General features: G+C 39.7%; 1 protein-coding gene and 1 long non-coding RNA gene across 4 annotated transcripts in view; one reads left to right on the top strand and one right to left on the bottom strand.

Moving 5' to 3' along the window:
- Positions 1-2,183: 2,183 nt before the first annotated feature.
- Positions 2,184-7,431, bottom strand: LOC139165703 (uncharacterized). Its single transcript, XR_011558788.1, has 3 exons — positions 7,325-7,431; positions 5,796-5,864; positions 2,184-3,513 (listed from the first exon to the last, which is right to left on the bottom strand). It is a non-coding gene; the product is annotated as an uncharacterized lncRNA (long non-coding RNA).
- A 142-nt stretch (positions 7,432-7,573) lies between these two features.
- DENND2C (DENN domain containing 2C) overlaps positions 7,574-14,942 on the top strand; it is a 91,978-nt gene continuing 84,609 nt past the window's right edge. Inside the window, exon 1 of one of the 3 annotated variants that reach the window (XM_070745675.1) lies at positions 7,574-7,657. The gene's annotated coding sequence lies outside the window, so the exon portion shown is untranslated. Of the gene's footprint in view, positions 7,658-7,736; positions 7,993-14,942 lie in introns of those variants that run through there. The other 2 variants (XM_070745678.1, XM_070745677.1) reach the window with 2 other exon arrangements.

The following is a 14,942-nucleotide window of genomic DNA, read 5'->3' as shown; positions in this document are numbered from 1 at the left end:
CTCCTAGGCTTGCTGGCCTTATCCTTCCCTTTGACAGGTGTCTGAACTGGCTGGGCCTGCTCCTCCCCACTGACAAGTTGGTCAGCCATATCTTATTTTGATATGGGGCAGCGTACTCACGATTAATCACAAAACACAAGGCAGCTCAAGACTGTTGACAGTATTAGAAAGCACTCACTCGCATGTAAAGACATGCAGGCAGGCTGGACAGCTAAACGGGTTTTGATTGGCTGTTAGCCGCCCACGTGACCTTGTCAACTGTCTCTGGGCAGATCTTCGAGACCTGACAACTTGGCCAGCTGCCCAGTTCGCGCCAATTCAAACGGTAATTTTTAATGCCTGGCATAAAGCCAAACAAACAAACATGGCGGTTTGAGGGCTGGCAGAAAGAATTGCCTCATAGAGCCCACACCAATTTAAAAAGGCGGGAATAGCCGCTTTTAACTGAAATCGAGCCCTTGCGGCTCGCCAAGCCTCTGGTTTGCTGCTCGCCGTTGCGAGCCCTCAATCAGCTGTCCGGCGGCTGTAATGGCCGCCGCGACTTCATTCCCGGCCGGGAACCTCCGTTTTGCCGCCATCCGTCTCGCTGCGGCTTAAGAAGCCTCCCTCCGGCTCAATCAGCTGTTCGGCGGCTGTAATGGCCACCGCGGCTGCAAACTCCGGCTTCTGAGGCTTCCGCCGCCCCCGACAATGGGGAGGGACGGACCCCCCCCCATCTGGGGTGATTGGGCTGAATTGGACCTTCAGGTCACAATTATACACAATGAAAAAGCCCAGTTGCTCCTCGGTGGGCAGTACCCGCTAAGAGAAGAGGCCCCAAAAGGAGAAAGGTGGGGGTGGTGCCCGCGGAGGGCAGAGACCCCATCAGAAGAATTCGAACCTGCACAAAGACAAAAGGAAACAAATTACAAGGTTCAAAAAAACAATTTTTATAACATTACATCACTTAAATACTCAACCTAAAGGGAGAGAAAAAACTCATGTCCTTAACCTCGACTGAGTTTTTTAAAACTGGGTATTTGGGGCAGCAAGGGGGCGGTACCTAATTATTATATATTTATGTTAATTTGAAACTCAGTCCTACCAATAAGACTTGAGCTAAACCCATGCTGGACTCTCCTTCCAGGAGGCATGGGAGAATTTACGGTTTTAATTTCCCGATAGCCTCTTTCAATTGATATTCTAATCTGCAAAGTTCAATTCTATATGTGATTAGGGAGAAATAAAATCAGTCAAGTACCACAACCTCAAACATGCAGAATTTTTCCGTTTTGCTTGAAAACTTTGAATACTTAATTCTGTTGAAACTGAGGCAACTTGGACCATGTTAGTATAACTGCTGATAATCATAAACACAGAAGACATCTGGCATAATGGAGATTCATTAATTTAACAAGACAGAAAAATGTACTTGATTTCGATAATCATTCATAAAGGATTACCATACAGTGTCATGCATGTGGAGCTGCTTAATACAGCAATTGCTATGTTAGGCATTAAGATAACAAAAGTCTTGAATGCTTTTCACAGTCAAAGTTACATTTTATCATTAATATTACTTTATAGTTATCCCATTATACTACAGTAGGTCTGTCGCCATCTACTATGTTTTTTTCTTCTTCTGTTGAAATGTGTACAATTCTCAGAGTGTGTCTGGACAAGTTCCTGTAGTTTTCCAAGTAAGGTTTTTCAGAAATGGTTTGCCACTGCCTTTCTAGGGTTGAGAGACTGACTAGCCGAAGGTCACCCAGCTGGTTGTGTGCCTAAGGTGGGATTTGAACTCATGATTTTCTGGTTTTTAGACTGATGCCTTAACCACTATATTAAAGTAGCTCGCAACAGAATCCTGTTATAAAGATTCAAAATACTTGTTAAGGTTGGATGATACCTGACTTTGGGAGATATCCATTAGAATTGAGTGGCAACTAAATTTAAATAAATAAAATGCAAATTATAGTATTTATGCATATATACTTATATATATATAAAACTGATAATTTTTAAAAATCCATACAGTACTGATAAGTGTAAAACAAGACAGCTTCAGGGAAGGAAACTTTTAATCCCCTGGATGTCAAGAAGGAAGAGATTTTATATTTCCATCATTAGTGTTATGATTTCAAAGTTTAGTAGTAATTATTGTCATTTTATTAACTATTAAAAAATGACATGAGCTCCTCGTATATAATAAAGCAAGCTTCATTTTAATATAGAGTCCAAGGGCAAAACAATTGAATATTAGCTATATTCTAAGCCTGTATAGCTCATGATCACCATACTGAATCTAGACCCTTACCTATATATATTGTGTCACAGTGAGCACTTGATTAGTCCTTAAGTTGTGTCCATATTACACAGATCACTTTTCAAGTTTATGAGAAATGAAATCCAGGAATCTGGGAAGGCAGCAAAGTCCTGGTAGCATGATCAGCAGCAGTCAAGTCCATTCTACCTGCACATTCCATTCATAATTTACTATCTGGATAATGACAAGTTATCCTCAAGCTAACTGGCAGAACAATTGCGTTCAACTATTGGAAGGAAAATGACTAAAAACATTGGGACTACTTAAAAACTTTATTAGTTCATATACCCAGGAAAAAAATAGTGTTTATTCATTTGAGTATACCCGTGTGATGATATAGGATGTTCTACAGGAAATATCATCATTATCAGTATTATCAATTTGTATATATTTCTTTCCCTTTCAACAGAGCACAGTATATTGAGTGGATCACTTTCTTTCTCAGAGTTAGCCTTGTTATTGAACAGAATGGCCCCACCAACCGACCCCTGATCTGAAGTTTGTGTTTCTGTCCCTAGAGCTTTGTAATTTGTAAATTAGTTGTGTGTTTTGCACTATGCCGCAACATCTCACATCCTTGCTCTAAATAGCCATTCTCCTTTCTTAATGTTCAAGTGTAAACAACAGCTTGCAGACATTTGTTTTAACTGTTTCTCCCATTTGCTGATCTGAATGAAATGACACTATATCGCTACAGTTCTGAGGTGCGAATGTGAGAAGGTGTAAAAGGATTTGCCAGACCCAAGTCTCACACAGCTTTTCAGCTGCAACTGAAGTGCTTGATTCTCCTGAGTTGCAGTGGGTGGGCGGGTGGGCACTTCTGTGCCATTACAGAAGCTGATAAAAAAAAACTCCAGTGACTTCAAGTGACAGCATTACATAGAAAAATTCAGCTTTGGCAACAAATGCAAACATTCATTTTGCCTTCTGCCTTAAGAGTTCCATCCGGTTTGCGATAAAGTAATTTTTTGAAGAACCATAAAGAGCTTAGCATTGTTGCCTTCTTTCCCTGCGATAATCGTGACTTTGAAAAAACAACAACCCAGGTTTTTTCCGTTTTGAAAGAAAATTTGGGATGTTACAGGGTCTTTCTTCAATGCATTTATCTACTATCTCACTGGTGGCAAGCCTTCAGGGATCTTCTCCAGCTGTGAAAGCTGTCATCAGACAGGGAGATATATCAGTAGGAAGGGCAATTTGAGTATCTTCTGAAAACAGGAGGAAAAGAAAATATTTAGGCTGGATTAGGCCAAAGGTCTTTTAAAAAGACTTTGATCCCCATAGTGGGCAATCACTGAGAGCGTTACAAGGCTGACATGGGGGCAGAAAAACTCTCTCGCTTGTGATCCAGCAACTAGTATTCCCAGGCAATTGATCCTAGAAACAATACAACTTATCCCACCGAGAATTGCCCAAATTCTTGATTTTATGTTTGTTCTAGTAATATTCTACACACTGACTTCACAATAGAAAGTTATGACACATTTTGGCTGTTAGAAAATCTACATAATCACACAAGTAGACCATAACCTACTACTAGATAAAGTAAAAATATTTGGGTTATACAGCAACACTATTTGAAACTGGCTGACCAACTGCACTTGTTGGAGGTCAGGGGAAAGGGAGGGTCTTGCCTTCTCTTTCTGCTCAACATCCACATGGACAATTGGTGGGCCACTGTGTGACACAGAATGCTGGACTCGATGGGCTTTGGCCTGATTCAGCATGGCTCTTCTTATGTTCTTATGCACTCAACGTGTAGTGCTCAATGGAACTGTATCTATCTACATGGAGGGAAGTAACCAGCAGAGTACCCCAAGGTTCTGTTTTAGGTACACTACTCTACAATATCTTCATCAATGCCAAGTCATCAATGACTTGGACGAGGGGATAGATGGGGAACTCAATTCAAATACAAACTTAATAAACAAATTTTCACAGATAATCCCCACTCGGTCAAGGACCTTGGGATACTAATAACTAAAGATCTAAGTGCCAAAGCCCACTGCAACAACATCGCTAAGAAGGCCTCAAGAGTTGTTAATCTTATCCTACGTAGCTTCTGCTCTGGAAATCTCACACTACTTACCAGAGCTTACAAAACTTTTGCCAGACCCATCCTTGAATACAGTTCATCTGTTTGGAACCCACATCGCATCTCAGACATTAACACCCTTGAAAATGTTCAAAGATACTTCACAAGAAGAGCCCTTCATTCCTCCACTCGAAACAGAATACCCTACGAAACTAGACTTACAATCCTGGGTCTTGAAAGCTTAGAACTACGATGCCTTAAACATGATCTAAGTATTGCCCACAAGATCATATGTTGCAATGTCCTGCCTGTCAAAGACTACTTCAGCTTCAACCACAACAACACAAGAGCACACAACAGATTCAAGCTTAACATTAACCGCTCCAAACTTGACTGTAAAAAATATGACTTTAGTAATCGGGTTGTTGAAGCATGGAACTCATTACCGGACTCCGTGGTATCATCCCCTAACCCCCAACATTTTACCCTTAGACTAGCCATGGTTGACCTCTCCAGATTCCTAAGAGGTCAGTAAGGGGCATACATAAGCGCACTAGAGTGCCTTCCGTCCCCTGTCCTATAGTCTCTCCTATATCTCGTATTTCTTCTCTACTATATCCTCTATAACCTTCATTATGTATTATTGTATATTGGACTAACTAACTAACTAACTAACTAAAATAAATAAATAAACAAAATACACTGTAAATAAATAAATAAATAAATAAATAAATAAATAAATAAATTCATCAAATTTGCAGATGACACCAAACTGGCAGGAATAGCCAACACTCCAGAAGGTAGGCTCAAGATACAGAAAGATCTTGACAGACTTAAACATTGGGCGCTATCTAACAAAATGAAATTCAATGGTGAAAAAAGTAAGGTTCTACATTCAGGCAAGAAAACAAAATGCACAGGTACAGTATATGTGGTACATTATTCAACAGTAGCAATTGTGAGAGGGATCTTCGAGTCTTAGTAGACAACCATTTAAATATGAGCCAGCAGTGTGCAGTAACTGCCAAAAAAGCCAATACAATTCTAGGATGCATTAACAGAGGGATAGAATCAAGATCACATGAAGGGTTAATATCACTTTATAATGCCTTGGTAAGGCCACACCTGGAATACTGCATTCAGTTTTAATCGCCACAATACAAAAATATGTTGAGACTCTAGAAATAATACTGAGAAGAGCAACAAAGATGATTAGGGGACTGGAGGCTAAAACATATGAAAAACGGTTGTAGGAACTGGGTATGTCTAGTTTAATGAAAAGAAGGACTAAGGGTAACATGATAGCACTGTTCCAATATCTCAGAGGTTGCCACAAAGAAGAGGGAGTCAAGCTATTCTATAAAAGGGTAGAACAAGAAGCAATGGGTGGAAACTAAACAAGGGGAGAAGCAACTTAGAACTAAGGAAAAATTTCCTGATGGTGGAACAGCTTACCTCCAGAAGTTGTGAATGTCCCAACACTGGAACTTTTTAAGAAGATGTTAGATAATCATCTGATAATAGCTGTAAATAAAACCCGATGTTCCCAGAATTAACTTTATTCATAAGATTATGATAGCAACTTGATCTTAATTTTACTGGAACTATAGAATAATCATATAATAACCGCTGATGTTACAGGCTGTATAACTATATAAAGGAACTGTGAGGATAACAGTTCAAAAGGGACAGGGGTGGTGGTTGTTATGTTGTGTTGTTTTGTTGCTGGTCTTATAAAATGCGAATACAACATTTAAACAAACAAATAAGTATATTGTAAAATTATAGATTATGTACCATCTTATTTTTTTTAATGTTTATATAATAACTTTTTTTTTAAAAAAATCATCTGTCTGAAGTAGTGTAGGATTCCTGTCTAAGCAGGGGGTTGGACTAGAAGACCTCCAAGGTGCCTTCCCACTGTTATTCTATTCTATTCTAATTATCCAGGGGGTTATGTAATTATCAGTGGCATTAAAGTAGCAGCTGTTAAAAAACAACAACCAAATATAATTTCATATTGCTTCACATTTCAATATCCTTTTCGATCCAATTTTTACGCCCATCAGTCTGAACGCAGGTCTGAACGAGCCCATGGTATCCAAGTTAATTTCAAAGTACACTGCTCAAAAAAAATGAAGGGAACACTTAAACAACATAATATAAATTCCAAGTTGTCAATCAGCGTTGCTTCCTAAGTGGACAGTTTGATTTCACAGAAGTTTGATTTACTTGGAGTTATATTGTGTTGTTTAAGTGTTTCCTTTATTTTTTTGAGCAGTGTAGTTAGAGCAGGGGGTCTCCAACCTTGGCGACTTTAAGACTTGCGGACTTCAACTCCCAGAGTTCCTCAGCCAGCGAAGCTGCCTGGGGAACTCTGGGAGTTGAAGTCCGCAAGTCTTAAATAGAATAGAATAGAATAGAATTTTTATTGGCCAAGTGTGATTGGACACACAAGGAATTTGTCTTGGTGCATATGCTCTCAACCTACATAAAATAAAATATACATTTGTCAAGAATCATGTGGTACAACACTTAATGATTGTCATAGGGGTCAAATAAGCAATGAAGAAGCAATATTAATAAAAATCTTAGGATATACACAACAAGTTACAGTCATACAGTCAACATGGGAGGAAATGGGCGATAGGAATGATGAGAAAAACTAGTAGAAGTGCAGATTTAGTAGAAAGTCTGACAGTGTTGAGGGAATTATTTGTTTAGTAGAGTGATGGCGACCCCCTCATAATACACAGATTCTATCGTTGTATAAGTTACAACGGAGAGGGGCGGCATATCAATCTAATAAATTATTATTAATTAATTATTATTACAGCTGGTTTCTGAAGACCAGCCCCACGCGACAACAAGCCTCCCTTCTTTTGCTTTGGGAAGGCGCCTCGAGTTTCCCTCACGTCCATTCATTCGGGTTCGTTTTCTTTTGCCGAAGGGAAGCTCTGATTGACGGCATTACCTCAACCCACCTGTTGCCAGACGTTCTCCCTTCCCGGCCGACCGTGGGTCGAACGTCCGGGCGTAACGCACATGGTCCCAAAAAAGGCGCCAGGCCGCAATAGCACCCACGTGTACTCCAAGCGGCGGCGGTGGAGGGGGTGGGAGAGGGCGGGGCGGGAGAAAGCCGAGAAGAGGGGGCGGGGTTGTCTATCAAGGCGGAGGAAGGCAGGGCTTGGCAAGTCGGAGCGACGGAAGCGCCAGCCAATTAGGGGGCCCTGCCTCAAATGTGTCAACTTCGGAGAGCGATTCTGCTACGCGAAGTTGCCACTGGCGGCGGCGGCAGCAGCAGGGATTGGTAGCCGGTGAGTGGGGTAAACGTGGGGATTGTCCCGTCGTTGAGTTCCCTGCTTAACTTTGCCTAACTCGAAAGGGCGCTTGGTTGATGCTTCTTGCGGGGAGGCTTGGCGGGCTTGAGATCCGGGCTCTGCTTTCGGACGGCGGCGTTGCGCTCGCTCCTGCGACGCTCGAGCCCGAGGGATCCTCGGTTGTTTTGCAGAGAGTTCATTCGATCCCCTCCTGGGGAGAAACTTCGTCGACCATCAAATCCTGAAGAAGGCCGAGTAATGGCAAATCCCCCGCTTGAGCACGCGGGATTTTTTTTTAGAAAAATATTTATTTACAGTATTTGTTTTGTCAAGTACGTATTGGCAGTATACAAAGATATAACAATGTTATAATAATGTCCTGATATGAACAACGTCCCTGGCCACATATATGAATATGTGGCCAGGGACGTTGTTCATATCAGGACATTATAACATTGTTTTATCGTTATATGAATATGTAGGATTGCTATGTATGTATGTTGTTGTGTCTATTTTATATTAGTTTTATTAGGGTTTTAGAGATTAGATAGTATTTTGACTTCTTTTGTTGTTTTGTAATTCTTTTATTGTTGTAAACTGAGTCCTCTGGAATTGGATGGCATAGAAGTCAAATTAATTATATCTACCTACCTACCTATCTATCTATCTATCCAAACACATATAAACACATATATGATACAAGTAAGAGAGAAACATATGAAGAACGGTTGCAGGAACTGGGGATGGCTACTTTAATGAAAAGAAGGATCAGGGGAGACATGATAGAACTGTTCCAATATCTCAGGGGTTGCCATGAAGAAGAGGGAGTCAACCTATTCTCCAAAGCAACAGAGGGTAGGACAAGAAGCAATGGGTGGAAACTAATCAAGGAGAGAAATAACTTAGAACTAAGGAGAAATTTTCTGACAGAACGGTTGATCAGTGGAACAGCTTGCCTCCAGAAGTTGTGAATGATCCAACACTGGACAACACTAAGCAGATGTTGGATAACCATCTCTCTGAAGTAGTGTGGCGTTTCCTGCCTAAGCAGGGGATTATATTATGTTATATTATATTATATTATACTATATTACATTACTCAAAAAATAAAGGGAACACTCAAATAACACATCCTAGATCTGAATGAATGAAATATTCTCATTGAATACTGTACTTTGTTCTGTACAAAGTTGAATGTGCACAACAGCATGTGAAATTGATTGTCAATCAGTGTTGCTTCCTAAGTGGACAGTTTGATTTCACAGAAGTTTGATTTACTTGGAGTTATACTGTGTTATTTAAGTGTTCCTTTTATTTTTTTTGAGCCGTGTTTATTGTATTATAATACATTACATTACATTATATTATGACAGGGGACAGAAGGCATGCTAGTGCATGCCCCTTACCAAAACATGAAAAAAAAAAAGAGAATGGTCAACTGGTGCCCAAAGAATAGCTGGTGGGGTGGTCCTCCTTTCTTGAGTTTGGTTTTTCCTGTAGATCCTCTGAAATGACAATCACCTGCATGATAGGATGCCCTGTTTGATGCTTTATAATAAAAGACACTTGCTATAATTAGTCTACCTGGAAAAGCAGTTCTTGCAAGAACTCATTGTTAAACAAATGGATTCCATCCACGAGATAGGGGACGATGGTAACTCGAGTAAATGTCAAATGAGAAGGTTTAAGATAATTCACCCAAAAGAAAGCTCCTAATCACCAAGAGTTGTAGTAACTACATTTATCCTCCATGAGGTGGCAATGCCAATTTCTCAAGGAAAAGAGTGGGCAGGTATTCTCAGGTTCTACTCGTTGATTTCCAACTCTTGGTACTAGTTGCTACTAGAATGAGTGGTTTTTGATCCTATATGCTTAGACTGATTCAGTAGGATGCTTTTTATCCTGTCCTGGTGACAATTAATAGCATTGGTTCAGGCTTCAAGTATTACCTGTTCTGTTGTCAAATAAGAAAACGATGTTGAATGATTGCTCTGACTCTCCATCACAGCCAGGAGTTTTGTGCTTATTTTGTTTTGCGTTGAGTCTTGTCTGATCCTAAGCAATCTTTATGTGAAGAATAATTTGGTAGGGTGATGGTGGTGGTGATTGTAGACTGTACATGGGTGTGAATTCAAGAAGTACTTGTATTCATAATGTGTGCCTTCTTGCTTCTGACACCATCCTGAACTAGGAAGGCAGCTGCTTCGCATATGCTGTCAATGAAACAAGATTCAGTGACCACATCTTGTTTCTGTCAAAGCAATCTGTTCTTCAAACCTGTTTCTGAGTTTACAAAAATATTGTAATTTTAAATAATCTATATATGCGTCTGTAATGATATTTGAATCTCAAGAGGATTTCAAATGCTGGATTTAAAGGATAAGTAGGAAATGCCCAAAGCTAAAACTCAGAATAGAAGTATTCAGATCACAAAAATATTTCCTGAAATAAACATTTTGATAACTTTTGGGAAATATATGCCACTCTGGGTTAACAAAAGGTAAGTGGCAAAAGGTAAGGACAGCACTGTATGTTTTTAAGAACTGTGTTTGCAAACTCCAAAGGTTTGTGTTGGAGAAGAGTCAAAGGGTCTGTTTAGTTGAAATTTCCCCCTGCAATGTTTTGAAGAGGTTTCACAGCACTACCAGGAAATGGTGTAATGGTGTTCTGTGACCTTTTATTATATTTAGGAGAGAAGGACAATGCTGCTTTTCCTAGTAGAGAAACAAAAGGAAAATGTTGGCTAAGGAATTTTGAATAATGCCATAACAGCCTCTGTGGGATCAAAAGGGACTGTAATTGAATTGTATTGTCAGATTCCTGAAGTTGCTGACAAGGGAGTTAAGAACCTAAATTTTGGCTTTACTGTATATCCTAAAGCAAGCATTAGCAGACTTAAAAGTTTATGAGATATAACTTAGGTTATATTTCATATAACACTAATATTCATCAACTAGAACCTGTTGTAAATTTATATGACCGTACATTTTGTTTTAATTTTCAGCACTGGAAATTTCCTATAATAAAATTTGATTAGCTGATGTAACATTGATGGGGATAAGTAGTAATTTATTATTTTCTTTGCTTAATAAACAAGAGCCAGAAATCATTGCTCATCTACTGCAAATTGCTCAAAAATTATGAGTAGATCCCAATCTACCTTCTGTTTATTCTTCAGTTTAAAAGAAAGTTAAATACAAGGAACTATTCCTTTCTGTATTGTCCTGTTGAAAAGGTTAGCTCAATTAACAGAAGAAGCACTTTCTCAGGCTTGATGTCTGTTTGTAAATAGAATATTTGTTTCCTGATTTTAGCCACTCCGAGTCTTCAGAGAGGGGCGGCATACAAATATAATAATAATAATAATAATAATAATAATAATAATAATAATAATAATAATAATATTTTTTACCAAAAATATAAAAAGTTTTTTCGAACGTATCTGGCAATTAAAACAATAATAATAAAATTTGGATTAAGGAGAATAAAATTTCCCCAGGTTTGGTGGCTTTGAAATGATTTAGATTGTTGCATTTTTTTCAGAAAAATATTTTTAATAAAATTCAATGTATAACATCTAATCATGTTGTAAGAATCAGAAGCTCTAAACCAATACAGATTTTAATCCTTTTGTCCACCTGTTGTGTCCATTATTTTGCATGAGAATCAAGATAAGCCAAACTTTGGAGTTAAACTCTAACTGTTTTAGGGGAATCATTAAGAATAGTGAGATTTTGTCCTTCTTTGAGGAAGTCAGTGGGTAGTGAAGCAGTTCTCTGTGGATGCCTGAAACTAATACATCTTGCTATCCTAACCTGATGACTTAATAGTATGTGTGAAATCTTTGTTTGTCTGCATGCTTCTGAAAGAACCTTTGAAACATCCTTCACTTTAGCAATATGTGTTTGTGTGGTGGGTAATACCTGTATAGCTGGTTTGCCATTCTCACTGAGTTATATATATATATATTTTATCATCCAAGGAGATGAATCGCAAAGCTGTTTTTTCTATAAAACGTGCCTGAACAGCCACTTGGTTTCACTTTTACAATTAACTGCATTTTCCAGTTGAGTGGCTGTAGTTTCTCCTTTTTTTAAGTTCCTTAAGAACAGGGAAAGGTTATAGTTCTTTAAGTAGAAGACTTTTAAGAATGGGATTCCAAGCAAGAGTAAGAGTGGTCCTTGGTACTCTCTAAGCTTGGTTGTTTTCTTGAAGCTGTTTCATTGCCCAAAACTCAACCCAGACAAGACGGAGTGGCTGTGGGTCTTGCCTCCCAAGGACAATTCCATCTGTCCGTCCATTACCCTGAGGGGGGAGAACTACTGACCCCCTCAGAGAGGGTTTACAACTTGGGCTTCCTCCTCGATCCACAGCTGACATTGGAACATCATCTTTCGGCTGTGGCGAGGGGAGCGTTTGCCCAGATTCGCCTGGTGCACCAGTTGTGGCCCTATTTGGACAGGGAGTCATTGCTCACAGTCACTCATGCCCTCATCACCTCGAGGTTCAATTACTGCAACACTCTCTACATGGGGCTACCTTTGAAAAGTGTTCGGAAACTTCAGATCGTGCAGAACGCAGCCGCGAGAGCCATTGTGGGGCTTCCAAGATTCGCCCATGTTTCATAAACACTCCGGGGCTTGCATTGGCTGCCGATCAGTTTCCGGTCACAATTCAAAATGTTGGTCATGACCTTTAAAGCCCTACATGGCATTGGATCAGATTCCCTCCGGAACCGCCTGCTACCGCACGAATCCCAGTGACCGATAAGGTCCCACAGAGTTGGCCTTGTCCAGGTCCCGTCGACTAAACAATGTTGTTTGGCGGGCCCCAGGGGAATAGCCTTCTCTGTGGCAGCCCCGGCCCTCTGGAACCAACTCCCCCCGGAGATTAGAACTGCCCCCATCCTCCCTGTATTTCGTAAACCACTCAATACTCACTTATACTGCCAGGCATGGGGGAGTTGAGATATTCCTTCCCCCTAGGCCATTACAATTTATGCATGGTATGTTTGTGTGTATGTTTGGTTTTATAATAAGGGTTCTTAGTTGTTTTAGTATTGGATTGTTACATGCTGTTTTTATCATTGTTGTTAGCCGCCCCGACTCTACGGAGAGGGGCAGCATACAAATCCAATAAATAATAATAATAATAATAATAATAATAATAATAATAATAATAATAAATAGGTAACATCATCAGCGCTAAAAAAATAAGAGTAAGAGTTTTCTAAGGAAACTTCAATCATTGACAAAGTGTAAGTCACGTTTAGTGAATATCACGGAATTCTGAATTTCCACAGGATTTGATATTTCAGAGATATTACATAATAACATGCTACATAATAGATTTTTAAGATTAATCGCTGTAATGTATGTATATGGACCAGATTCATATACCACATTTTTCAAAGTATAAGACCCCCTCCCCAAAAGGGGCTGAAAATTTGAGTGCGTCTTACATTTCAAATGTAGCTTCTTCAAATCTTTTTTCTCAGCACTAACGAGGTACTAATGATCAGCTTGCAGGACTTTTTCATTGCTACTCTGAAGTTTTTTTCCAGCCCTAAGTCTTTGCAGGCTTGTTTTCATTGCTACTCCCTCTGAAGATTTTTTTTCAGCCCCAACCAGGGGATAAAATAATGTGCTGAAGCTGACCAGACTAAGGACACTAGCCAGATGAATATCTGGTAGGTAGATTTTTCTCTGCTATTTTCCTCCCCCAAAACTAAGGTGCATTTTTACTCCAAAAAATAAGAACATAAGAAGAGCCATGCTGAATCAGGCCAAAGCCCATGAAGTCCAGCATTCTGTGTCACACAGTGGCCCACCAATTGTACATGGAGATCTTGAGCAGAAAGAGAAGGCAAAACCCTCTCTTTCCCTTGACCCCCAATAAATGGTACCCAAGAGAATCCTGCCTGCCTCAACCAACATAGAGGCGGCACATGGACATCCATTTCAATAACCACCGATACACTTGGCATCCATGAATCTGTCTAATCCTGCCTTGAAGCTATCAAGACTGACAGCTGTCACAACCTCTTCTGGAAGTGAATTCCATAAACCAACAACCCTCTGGGTGAAGAAATATTTCCCTTTATTTGTCCTCACTTTCTTACCTATGACCTTTAGGGAGTGACCCCTTGTCCTAGTATTGTGTGATATAGAAAATAATTTTCTCTATCCACCTTTTCTATCCCATGCATGATTTTATACACTTTGATCAAGTCACCCCTTAAACGCTGTCTTTCAAGGTTGAAGAGACCAAGGCGTTGCAACCTGGTTTCTTAAGGGAGGTGCTCTATTTCCTTGATCATACTTGTTGCCCTTTTTTGCACCTTTTCCAGTTCCATTATATCCTACTTGAGGTGTGGTGACCAGAACTGTACACAGTACTCCAAGTGTGGTCTCACCATCGAGACCTTACTAATTTATTTTCAATTCCCTTCCTAATCATGTCAAGCATGGAATTTGCTTTTTTTTACTGCTGCTGCGTACTGGGTTGACATCTTCATTGAGCTGTCCACTAAAACCCCAAGATCCATTTCTTGCGTTGTTTCAGAAAGCTTGGTCCCCATCAGTTGGTAGGTATAATTGTGGTTCTTTGCCCCGACATGCATAACTTTGCACTTGTTTAGGTTAAAATGCATTTGCCACTTTGTTGCCCACTCACTCAATTTCGAGAGATCCTTCTGGAGCTCCCAACAATCAGTTTCACTTTTCACTATCCGGAACAATTTAGTGTCGTCAGCAAACTTTGCTACCTCACTATTTACTTCTACATCCAGATCATACGGTAAACTACGGTACCTTGTGCAGCCCTTCTTTTAGGAATCCTCCTAAGAAGTTGTACTGATTTTTTTTTAAAAAAATAAAAAATTAGAAAACGCATTGTAGCATGTTGGAATCCTTTCCATAGGGCAATAGGTTGGTGAAGAATGGAGAGTAGCCAAGAGGAAAAACAGTAAGAGCCTTGTTGTGAAACTATTACAACTGGAGGACAAAGTTAAGTATTCTAATGTATGTATATGGACCAGATTCCCACGTTGTATGAAGTCATAATCTCATTTGCTCATTTAGATTATTGTATGAGCCCAGACAGTGATGACTTGTAAGTTATTGCTTATTAGTGTCTGCATTAATATTCAGTGACCTTGTAGTTATCACGGATTATAACTAAATGAAGTTTCTAGAGAGCCAGGTTGGTGTAGTGGTTAAGGCATCCATTAGAAACTGGGAAGCACACTTCTACAATAAGTGGGGTAATTGTAACCCCAAAT

Source organism: Erythrolamprus reginae, chromosome 3 (genome assembly GCF_031021105.1).
Source record: "Erythrolamprus reginae isolate rEryReg1 chromosome 3, rEryReg1.hap1, whole genome shotgun sequence".
NCBI classification, from domain to species: Eukaryota; Metazoa; Chordata; class Lepidosauria; order Squamata; family Dipsadidae; genus Erythrolamprus; species Erythrolamprus reginae.
The sequence above is the reverse complement of the archived record's forward strand: the minus strand, read 5'-3'. Positions and strand labels throughout refer to the sequence as shown.